General features: G+C 35.2%; 1 protein-coding gene across 47 annotated transcripts in view; it reads right to left on the minus strand.

Moving 5' to 3' along the window:
• LOC123674725 (collagen alpha chain CG42342) overlaps nt 1-12358 on the minus strand; it is a 226832-nt gene that overhangs the window by 145627 nt on the left and 68847 nt on the right. The window lies entirely within an intron of this gene.

The following is a 12358-nucleotide window of genomic DNA, read 5'->3' on the forward strand; positions in this document are numbered from 1 at the left end:
GTATATCTTAAGGTAGTTATGCTCAATCAAAATATTAGATTAACTATCGTTATAACTACCATCATTCGAGCTTCAGCAAATTGTAAGTGACATTCTTCAGATATATCCAATCTTGATTTTTTTGCTGACTATCTATTTGCAATATGATAAAATTTTTATAAACAAACTTTTAGTCGTAAATGTAAAATTTAATCGCCTCGAATTGTGCTGATTTGGTGTTGACATAAAAAAACTGCGTTTTAGTTCTTCCTATGATTTTTTCGAACATAAGGGTGATATTATTCTATACCTATTCTTGAGGAAGCAGAATTTTGCATTCTCGAAAATTTCCTTTCAGATTGATATATTTTTGTCGATTCTAAAGGTGATGATGAAGTTTGGAACAAACCAACACATTCTGGTTTTCTAATAGTTATAACCAAAATAACTAACTGTAAGAATATAGGTTCTAAAAAGCATATAAAAATCAAAATCTAACCAATCAAACTTTAAAATATTTCTTCAGATTGCTGAATGCAAGATCATCAAAAATAATAACTCAAGAAAAAGTGTACAATAGATCAGTAGGTTTCAGTATTTAAGGAAAACCCTTATTTCAGAATAATAACGTTCACCAGAGTTCTTTGTTTGCGTCAGTTATTTTCTGCTCTATAAAGAGTGCGCAAAAATAGGTCCATTGTTATCGAGCCCCCACTAAATTAATTCTCTTACGCGTTTAATCGGAAAAAACATCTCCGCAGCTCTCGTCGGTGACAGACAGACAGTAAATCCGTGTTTTAACGAAGGGATGACGCAACAAAAGCAAATGATCGCTTGGTTGGAGCCATTCAAAATCAGAATACCAACGTAATTGGTGTAGCTAATAGGATTGGCATGTCTGTAATGGGTAGTCTGTCGTTATAAAATCGTAACGGCCTCGATTTTGAAATGTTTGCCGTCGTTTAATAACCACCCCGTATTGTCCTAATAAAATACTCGGCCACGAAAAAAACGCATTCGAAATTTATCACCGGAATGAAAGAAGCAGAGTGTCTTGATGGATTCAAAATGATAGGTAAGGTGAAGCGTAAATTCGTTGAGGGAGCAATCATGCAATAAAAGGGTTCCATTAATTTTGAAGAATACTTGAAGTTGTTCAATTCTGAAAGAGTTTAATTTTGACGCGATAGGTAGCCTTTGTACCTTTTTATTGTATTCGTTTTTCTTATCGAGGGAATGCCCTTCGAAAACTTCGAAAAGCTCAACAAGGGCGGAGAAAGAAATAATTTCAATTTCCAAAGTATGTGTAATAACTGGTTACATTCGTTAACGGATAATATATGACCAAAGGTTCCTATCGAAAGTTTGATATTTTCTGTTTAATCCAAAATAACAGATTTGATAAGAATGAGATATATTGTTTTGATGAATGATTTCAGGTTCAATGCGTAATGTAATGTACATTGCGTAACCAGAATCATGGAAAACTCAAGAAGGAAATCGAAAAAAAGATTATCGAAAAATAAAACGAAATATTTCAGTTACAACAGATCAGATTGCGATGAGAATTCACAAGATTTAGAGTGAATATCGACGATTAGAGAAATTGAAGTGAGCTACTGTTCAATGGCAGACATACCAAGAATGAACAGATGCAAGATAGCCCTGTTGGCAGAATAAGACACCACTCTATCTACTATCACACTAGAACTCGGAAAGCAATATCTAGTCAGTTAGAGATAGACTTAGATAAACTGATGGAATACTTCAAGAAATTGAGATTCAAAGTGAATACGACGATAACAGTTGCAATGTACTTTGGAGGAACAACAGAACAGAAAGATAGAGCAGGAATCGTCAATATAGAAAATCAGATAATATAATGGAAAAAGAAGAACACCTAGGAGTAACAACTCTAGACGAAAAAATGAATTTTAGCAAACATAGAAGAAAACAGGAAAAAGGCAAGGTAATTTCCTTAGAAAACAAATTGAAGATAATAAAAATAGTGCTAATACCAAGCATTATATAAGCAGGAGTAACACTTTTCTGAAAAATGATTTGTCTTTGCTTTGGAAAAAGCTTCAACATTGACAATTATTTCCACATTAGAGCTAAATTTTCCCTAGAGCACCTTCCAACCGTTGTTGTCGATCGAGCAAAATCTGAATAGTACTTAACTTACTATTGCTTTGCTTAACATTAAACATTAAAAATTTAGTGCTTCCCTCAATGTTTAATTTCAAAATTTTTCTCTTGTTCTTGGAAATGAAAGAACAATTATGTACAGAATCAAATTCCTAAATAATAGAAAATGGGTCCCAGGCCAGCCACAGAAATAATAACGAGATATACCTACATAATTCCATGAAGGTTCTATAATGATGTTGAGAATCAAAATATAATAGAACCAGTATTCAATGTTGATTAATATCCGTTGAGGAAATAACACCATCGTAGCAGCCGCATACGACGATTGCATTCATCTGGCACAGAATAGTCATCAGGAAAGGAAATTGGATATGAATTGAATTGAATACAGCTCAGTTTGAACATAAGCCTGCATATTAGTGGACCCAGATTAGTCTCCTAATAATGATATTCGTGGTGTATTCTAATGTTGTTATGATACCCATTATCGGTAGAGGTATTGCTTTTCAAATGCTGTACGTGGAGCAAACCAGTTGTTCATCCAATAAAATAGATTAATGCGGTATGTATTTCTTTTTTACCATATCGAGAATTGATACCAGCTGGGCTATCATTAAAAATTAAAATGAAGTATTATATTGACAATTTAATCCGAAATAATAAGCCAAGTCATGTGAGAATTTCATAAGAACTCCGAAGATTTATTTTAGCTGCTTTCCAACTCAATGAATATTCATGGTGAAGAGTTGGAATACGATGATACTATATGAAAAGTATCAGCTGAGTTCAAGTACCGATGATGACCAATAGTCCCATTTTTTTTTAGAAGAAACGAAACGGTTAATTTAGTTCTAATGTTAGGTACATATCTGTATATAACATTTGAAATTTTACACGATGGGTTAATATTTCCTTCTGTTTCAAAAGTATTCCAAATACAGAGATTATTCAATAGTTAGCCAGTTGTGAAATGAAGAAAAATACTGTGCCAATGGTGTTCCACAACTTCTCTCTTTCACTCTTTCGCTAAAAAGAAGCACTCTACAGAACGTTATTTTTAGTCTTGTAACACTATAAGTTCTAAGTTTCATTATTGTTTTATTGTCTGTTAATCCTTTGATCGTGAGCCTTTAATGGCCATCAATAATGTTTCTCAACTCAATATAACTTGTGTAATAAAAAAATTGATGATTCTTGGGTGGCTTCTGAAATGGTTATGCCTCTTAGTATGGTACTATGCTTTCTTTTCCTTCGCTCCTAAATACTCAACATATAACACTATATATCGTGAAATTCAAATTTCCGCATATGCTACGCATTCCTATGTCCTAACCCGAATATTCATTCCAAATTTCATTGGAATTGCATGAATTCAACGCGAAATATTGATGCTCCAAAAATTCCACGTTTGCAAATACATCTGAAGAGATGCAATTTTTTTGGATGCAATTATGGCCCCACCTCAATAGCCACAACGAATTTCATTAATATCAGATCAGTAGCAAGCGAAATATTCAGGACTTGGTAATTTCACGTTTGCGAATGTGTAATGCCAACAGTATATTCGAAAGAGCTGATTTTTTTGGAAATAGTTACAACTCAGCCTAAATACTCACAACAAATTTTATCAAAATCGGACCAGTTGAGCACGAAGCAAGGAGATTCTAGAAATAATATGTTTGAACGTGTTTAGTTCCCATCCTATATCTGGAAAAGCTGCTATTCTTATGGGATTATCTACTGCCCAAACAGAATACCACGACACTCAATAAATTACCACCTGTAAAGGTGGTACACTAATTCATTACAAAGAAGAAACCACTAACGATGTTTAACGCTCTTATTGCCCAAATTATTTCAGAAAACATAAAAAACGTCCCCCACCTCTTTCTCCCGATGACTTCTGGTTTTTGGTAGACCTGAAAAGAATGCTCTAAGGAAAGCAATTTGGCTCTACAGGAGAATGTATTGCAGAGGTTGAACGAATAAAGTAGAATGTTTAAGAGAAAATGTGTTAAGCTAGGGACTTATGGAGTGAGCTGTTAACTACACTGGATTTCATTAAAATAATCGTATGAGCTTTGCAGAAATTAAGGCTGTAGATACTCAGATCGAGAGACAGACAATAAATTAAAGTACATAGTGATCTCATGAGCTTTCTTTCCCTGCTATAGACTCAGAAGTAGGGATTCACGGCTTGGCTTGGTATTCAAACTACTTGGCTTGAGCTTCAAGTTCAAGTCAAGATCTGTCAATGTCAAATCAAGTATTTTTTTAGTATTTGACACACCATTGAGAAACTACTACTTGACTTGAACTTGAATTGATTTCAAGTCAAGCTCAAACTATTTTTTGGCTTGAGCCAAGTAGCTTGAATATCAAGCCAAGCCGTGAATCCGTACTCAGAAGCGAAAAACATTCATTACATTCATTTCCTATTTGGATGTTGATATTTAATGAATCGCAGAAGTTCATCTACCGCTTTTATTTATTTTTTATTGTCGATATGGTAAAATTCATTAACGAATAGAAGTAACAAAATAAATCCAATAAAAGCCTGAAAACCCAACAATGCGACTAAATGAATCAAGTTATGCGAGTCATCCAACAACAATGGACCTATCTGCGATGCAGATCTTCCACAGGCCTCTTGAACGTCGCAAATTAAATGGAATTACTTCAGTGTTCTTCTCAGAGATTGAATTTGCGCTCGGTGCCGCACACATAAATCCATCTAACCTTCTCGAAGACATCCGTTGATGTAGTGCAAGTAAAAGGCGTAACGATTTACCATACAATTGAAATTACTCAAAATAAAAGAGCCATTCTAACAAATCGCGTCTTATATTTATAGATATTAGCGCTGCTCCCACCTATTGAGCCCACCTAGCCCGATTTTTACGATGGGAGGTATAGCAGGAGCCACTCTGGTTGAAACAAAACGACGGCGATGTACAGGTCTGGCCACAAGCGAGAATATTTCTCATGAATCTGTCACTTATGTTGCTGTAAAACACGAATGTAGCTACCTAAATATAGAGGGTTCTTATATGGTCAACGATATTTACCTGGCGTTTTCCAGTCATTTATATATGGGTAATGTCTGGGTCATGTACGATTGTGTTTGAATTTCACGGACGAATGCGTGAGCGTGAATTACCGAGTGAATGTTCGCCATCATAAATAAGAGCAGAGTCTTGTTTGAAGGCTGATTCAGAGATACCGGAGAGCTCGTGTCCACGTTATCACCTACAGCATGGATTCCCCGTCAACAGTTTCCGGCGACTGTTAGGTGGGGTGGTAATAGTTTTATTGAACTTTGGTTTCTTGCAATGGCTAGATATTCTTTGATTTCGGCATATAAGGTGGACTCTTGTTAACTCGAGACACTACGGGACCAAGATTTTTCGTCGAGTTACGTATAGTTCTACATAGTTGTAGTTTGAGTTTTACAGGTCATGCTAGATTGAATTCTAGTAATAAAGGTAAAAATAGTGATATTTATTCCCTTACTAGGAGTAGATCGTACATATCCGATGAATATACTGAAAAATGAAATGACAATAGAAAATTCCATAATGAAATGGACCAACGTCTCTCTGTGTTGGCAAATATCAATTGATCAATTCTGAATATTTAAAGAGTTTTTCTGATGAAGGAGTCTGATTCAAACTCCAAACCGTCAGAAAATTTAATTAACTCAAACTTTATTGTTCGGTTAGTTTCAGGGGCAACTTTTTTTCAATTTGGTAGCTCCTGATAAATTATTGCAATTACATACGCAGAAGCATTTTATTCAAATACTTCGAGCTTTTGTCAGGAATTGGAAGTGAAAACTCTGAATAATTTTTTTGTGAAATTCCAATCACGAGCTAGGAGAGTCGGGATAAGTGTTGCTGTTGCTGCTCCCACAACTAGCTGCGGTGGTGCTGCAGCCCCAGCTGCTGAAGAAAAGAAGAGAAGAAGAAGGAAGAACCTGCAGAATCAGAGTCTGATGATGACATGGGCTTTGGTCCCTTCAACTAATCTTAACAAACATTGAACATTAAACAAAAAGTGTATTTCCTACAGCCTTCACAATATGAAACAGCAAAAAAAAATAAACCCTATAAAACCTCACGATGCAATGATTCCATCATTAAACCGTGAATATTTGGTTTGGCCGTCGAAGTGGAAGCATGGCCAGGATATCCCCATGATTTTCTGCGCTTGGGATTATCGTAATGAACCCATTTTTTGTCACCAATCTCCCTTCCGTCTTTGCCTCACAGGCAGCAGTTCAAAAGCAAACAAACGCCGTTTAACATATGTCGGCTTCAACTCGTACGGCACCCAATTTCCTTATATCTGAATCATTCTCATGACTTTCAGGCGTTCTTGAATGGCTTGTTGCGTGACTCCTAATGATCTTGCCAATTCTTGTTGCGTTTGCCACGAGTCTTGGGCAAGTGATGCCTCCAATTCTGCATCTTCGAAAACCTTCTATCTTCCACCGCCTTACTGGTCTTTGATGTCGAAATCACCGTTCTTGAAGCGTAGAAACCACTCCCAGCACGTTCTTTCACAAAAGGAGGCCTCACCATAGGTGGTATTAGAGAACATTCGATGAACTTCAGCCGCAGATTTCTCCATATTGAAGCAGAAAATTAAAAGCTCCTGTAAATGACGAGAATTTGGCTCGTAGCTTACTTGTTTTAATCGAGAATAAATTTATTATCAGATACAATAAAAAGAAGAATCTATAAGCTAAAGTGGTGACAAAAATTAAAAGGTAATAAATAAAAAAACTGATTAAAGAGAGTATTGCAGGTTGATGCCCCTCAGCATCACCTGGTCAAACTTGTTAATTCGATGGCCATATTTTCTTCAATCGTTTGTTGTTTATGGGAATCAGCATATATTGCATCAGATCGTTTTGATGGGCTTCTAATTTCTGGTGGTAAGTTTCAGATCTGCTTCGGATTGTCTCTTGGATATTTGGGATGTTTAGATCCGTGTGTAGCGTATGGTTTGTAACAAACCTAGGAGCATCGACCGTCGAAGAATTTTTGACTGATTTCTTCGTATAATATGTCAATATTTGACTTGGACGCACAGCCCCAAAGTTCAATTCCATAAGTCCAAATAGGTTTGATGACACATTTATACAAGAGGATCTTGTTTTCAATGGAAAGTATAGATTTATTTCCAATTAGCCATTGCAATTCTTTCATTTTGATTTCTATTTGTTTCTTCTAATGCAGACACTAATCGAGTAATATTTCGATGGCGTTATGTTTACAAATACCTAAGCTGATTCTATGATATCTACAATCTCTTTATTTCTACTACCACTTACAGCTACAGCCATCTATTGCAAAACGGGGGAAGCAAAGTTGAACACCTAATATTCCTGCCAATCAAGGATCAATATAGATTACGAGCGTTCAGCCTATGCTGATATCTCCCACTTTTTGAATGACACCCTGTTATGTCTTGATGAATTGGATGTCCCCGACAGACAGCAGACGATCGAGGTCAAGTTTGGCGCCGAAATAAAACTCCCCCGAACCGTGAAATCACGATATCATCCAGCAAACAAGAATTTGCATATCATCACGACCTCGTAGGGGCTTACCGAATTACAAGCGCGTGCTCATAGCTATACATAAAAGTGAACTTTTCATTCGAGTGCCTAATAAACACGGTCCCGGGGTGGTCTATTCGCTGTGGACTCCTAAGTTGATCTCGAGGGTGCTCCAGGGAAAGTACCTGCCAGCGGAAACCCTTTCAGCCACTTATAATCGTGTTCCGCGTACGCCCAAGGATTGGTATGGTTGAAGTGGATAGGATAATAATTTTGAGTGTCCCTGTACCTTTCAGTTGCGAACGTTTATTTGATGGTAGATATGGAGAATTTAGGTAGACCTAAATACGGGATCTCACAACATTGATTTGAGAAAGTTTATTAATATTTTATTTTTTTTTTGACAGGGATTTTTCCCATGGTTCATTATTTCTCACGGGACATCTAAAGGCATGAAAAATTTAAGTTGTTGCGCTTGTTTCTCCATAAATTTTCGAATGTAGAACTGAATGTCCGAACTCGAATATGAAGCTGAAACTTTACGGTCGGTGGCATGCCATACAAACATAGTTTCAACTCAAATGAACACAATGTCAATTATCATTCTTTTAAGGCAATTTCATGAAGCAAATAGAAAATAATATACAAGTCTTGAATGCATGTTTAGAAGCTTCAATTTTTTTCGACTGTATGCTATTATATATCGACAAGTTATGCAAGAGAACATTTCGCGAAAAGAACATTCAACTTTCATTTTTGTCAATGTTAAAAGAAATGTATTTTTTCATTGAAATATCAAAAACTTCAAAAGAAGGCTACGTCTTCTTGCCGTTAACTGGACACCCTATGCTCAGATTATTATTAGTATTAGTCAATATAAAATTATTGAAAATTTATTACTCCCTAACTGTTTAGAGAGAAGACCTCAAGTGCTTTGAAATTTTAGTTATAAAAATTCAACACCCCTGAAGTTTTAAACTTAACGTTTTTGCTTTTTTTTTAATTGGCAGACTATAAAATACAAACTTTTTTTTGGAGATGATCCCAGACATTAAAAGAGCTATTTCGTATAAGAATCAATTACTCTCCCTTATATGAGTATTCTCCTTTCTGGCAAACGCGATTCGTGAATTTTGGATTCCTGAATTTTTGGAAGATGAAAATCGAAACATTAATAAAAAAAAATGTTTCTGGAAAGCTGTAGGATATAGTCATTGAATTGGAAAGGTGAAATCACTTTATGAATAAAATACAATCACAAGAGCATAGACAATATTCGGTGTTATACTGAGTCACGAGACGTAGTTTGCGAAACATCACGAGAGCGCAGCTCGAGTAGTTTTCCGCGAACTAAGTCTAGTGAAGAGTTTTATATAATCGAAATATATTGTGTATGCTCGAGTTGATATTCGTTACAATTATATAACGAATAGTATTTTCAATTTCTTCAACTACATTCCACCGAGCTTGACTTTTATTTCTTTTTGGCGAACGTCCAAGAACGTTTCTCTGGATCACAATAAGGCAGGAGACCAAACATCAAAACGTTCATACCACGTCGTCAAGGGTATATTCACTTATCAATACGCCGTAACTATGGGAAATTCACGGATTTTATTGGTTCATCAAAACATGAGTTATTATAATCCTTATTATTTCGAAAGTGTATTTCGTGGTTATTACAAAGGACAACAACTGATTCGATTACCTATGTCAACAAGTGATTCGCTATAAATTCAGGGTATAAAATAGTAATATGTATTCCCGAAACTCACTTTTTACCACTTCGTATGCAGAGGTTGAGATATTTGCCACACAAGTTGGTACAGGGATCACACAAAAAGGTTAGACTGTGATTTATTGCCCATAAACACGTTAAAGACTCCTTTCCATTTCATTTTGGGTAATCAATCAGTAAACTTGACAGTTCATGTTTTGATGTGAAAATAAGTGCACTATACTTAGCACTTCTCCAACCAAAATAATTCGGCAGTTCCAACAAATATTTTCGTCGATGATCATTTTAGATTGAAAGTAATAAATTGTATCAATAAATATAATTACCTACTGATTCGCGATTTGTAATATAATCTAATATTCATTCCGATATCGCTTTGGATAAGTAAGTAGAAAAGTCTAATTTCTTTAAAACGATTTTTGGCTGAAACTTAAAAAAATGAAGGTTCAACATTTTCCACACCAAATAAAACTGAAATACTAAAAAACTATTCGATATTGAATATTGATAATATTACAATTGTAACAACGACTCCTCATCATTATATTAGAACTTCGATACTCAACAAAACGATATCTTTTTCCATGTTTTTTCAACGTTTTCGATTAGCGATTGCACCTTTTTTTTAACCTTTGTCAATGTAGGTATATAGTGCAGCAGCCTCTAGAAATTTTTACTTTCTCATTTAATATAAACAGCTTGCAATAAAAGTATAGGTAATATAAAGTTATTATTATTATAATGTGATTCTCTAGTTTATTCGACATTTCGGTAGACGAGATTACCTATTTCTAATTAAGAAAGAATTCCGAAACAATAAGCCCATTAACAGCAGTTACAGCACACCAAGTGCATCAATACGACTTAATAGCCAAATGATAAATACGGCAAAACTTACTAACAGCTTAATTACGAACCTGGGAGTCTGGTTTGTGCTTTATGATGGCTTTAAATGGCCAAAGGTGAACGAAGCTACATGTTATTCTGTATATGATGGCGTAAAATAATACCAGCTCCACAATTTACTGAGACATAATGGGCCTCGAGTCCTTTATTTATAATTCTCGAGATGCGGGAGTTATTTCCACTTTTTACAAGAAGGGTATCGAGTGTTGAATGAAGTCGTCTCATGTGAAAAAGAGATTTCTATCTTAGCCTTTTGTGTTTTATTAAGTCGTAAAATTCGGAGAGATATCTTGTATCGAATTTCTTCCGAACGTCCTTAGTCGGAAGATGTGTGATTCGAGTTTTTTTCGCTTTCGATAACGAAAGAGGATACAAGGATGAATGTTGAGGGAATAAATTGGAAATGAAAAAACATTGAAAATCTATGAATTCTAATCCTCAGATAACAACATATTTTGGACTGAAACTCAGTTTAGGGAGTGGGGTTTTGTATGAAATTATTATTACCCTGTCCAAAAATTACTGGGATTTGATCAATAAACTTGACATGACTAATTAAAGCCACGAGATGAAGGCAGGAGATTTTGAGTGATCGTTCATTCTACGCTAGTTGCACCCACAGAATTTTTTAAATATGCTATTGGCGCAGGAATGACGATCGCTCAAAATGTCCAATTCGAAATCTCCTCAAAATACAAAATTTTGCAAACGAGCTGGATGTCTAAAATAAAATGAATGTATGTTGATATTTGTCATCGGGATGAAATCTTTCATTAGGAAACCTTACAATTTAAGTGAAGGAACATGTTACATCGTTTGAGAGGAAATTTCAATATCTTTCAATACATACCTATGTTGGTTAATCCATTTGAAAAAATGCACTTTTTATCATATTGCTATGTCTCGTTGAAATCTGTGATTTTGAACAACCCTTTATGATTAGGGACTTACTTCATTTCACGTGAATGATACGCGATATATAGGTAATCGAAACCTGAAATTTCAGCTTCCAAGTGATGAATGTTTAATTGAAGCTATGTTCTGTAGGTACTAAAAAAAAGTTTTATCTACTCCTATTGAATTATATATTCATTATTCAACTGCTTTTGAGCAATTAATAGTATCTATTAAGAAACATCGTGAGTTATAATAACTCACTGCTATAACTCACTATAATAAATCGAAAATATGGATCTGTGCTTCTATACTTCTCTGCTTCTATTCGATTGGCCGAAAGGGAACATTCCATTATTGTTATTGAGGGGAGGAATGTCCGAGGGAATGTCACTTTTGACGTTTTCAAATTAAGTTGATATCTAATTATTGTGAATGTTTTGCTGAAAACGATTAATTCAGATAGTGAATATGAAATATTATATAGGTATACATTTCCAAAAGACAAAAAGCTAATGTTACCATACAGAATTACTTGCCCGAAAAAAATATAAAGGAGTTTGTAGCAGTAAGGTCATTAAGTCGTCGTTTACAGGGAATGTTTTTTGGTATATTTTGATTCATTTTTATAGGCAACTATTAAGGGGTTTCAATATAGTTCTATATCTGTACTCTGTACTGGACTCGAGCTAGCCGAAGCTAGTTCGATTGTGATTGGTGACACTAAGTTTCCATCTCTCTTGTAGTTGGGATCGAGCAGATATATTTTTTTCCCGTTCCTTCTGTTTATATTCTAAGTCTGTATTTTTTTCTTAGTATTTTTTGATATAGTCGTAGATAAAGTATAGTATTCAACTTGCGGTAATGGTCATAACTCACTTGATGAATTACAGCACTCGCCTGCGGCTCGTGCTGCAAACTTCATCTGCGTGAGTTATGACCTACATTACCGCTCGTTGAATAATATACTATAAATCGGCGTATTGATAAGCGAATATACTACTTGACGACGTCGTTTTGGTGTTTCACCTCCTGCCATATTGTGATCATTTCCATAGTAATATTCTTGGACGTTCGCAAAAAAATTAAAGGCAAGCTGAGTGAAATGTCATTTAATCTTCAGA

The sequence above is a fragment of the Harmonia axyridis genome, chromosome 3, assembly GCF_914767665.1.
Source record: "Harmonia axyridis chromosome 3, icHarAxyr1.1, whole genome shotgun sequence".
Taxonomy (NCBI): domain Eukaryota; kingdom Metazoa; phylum Arthropoda; class Insecta; order Coleoptera; family Coccinellidae; genus Harmonia; species Harmonia axyridis.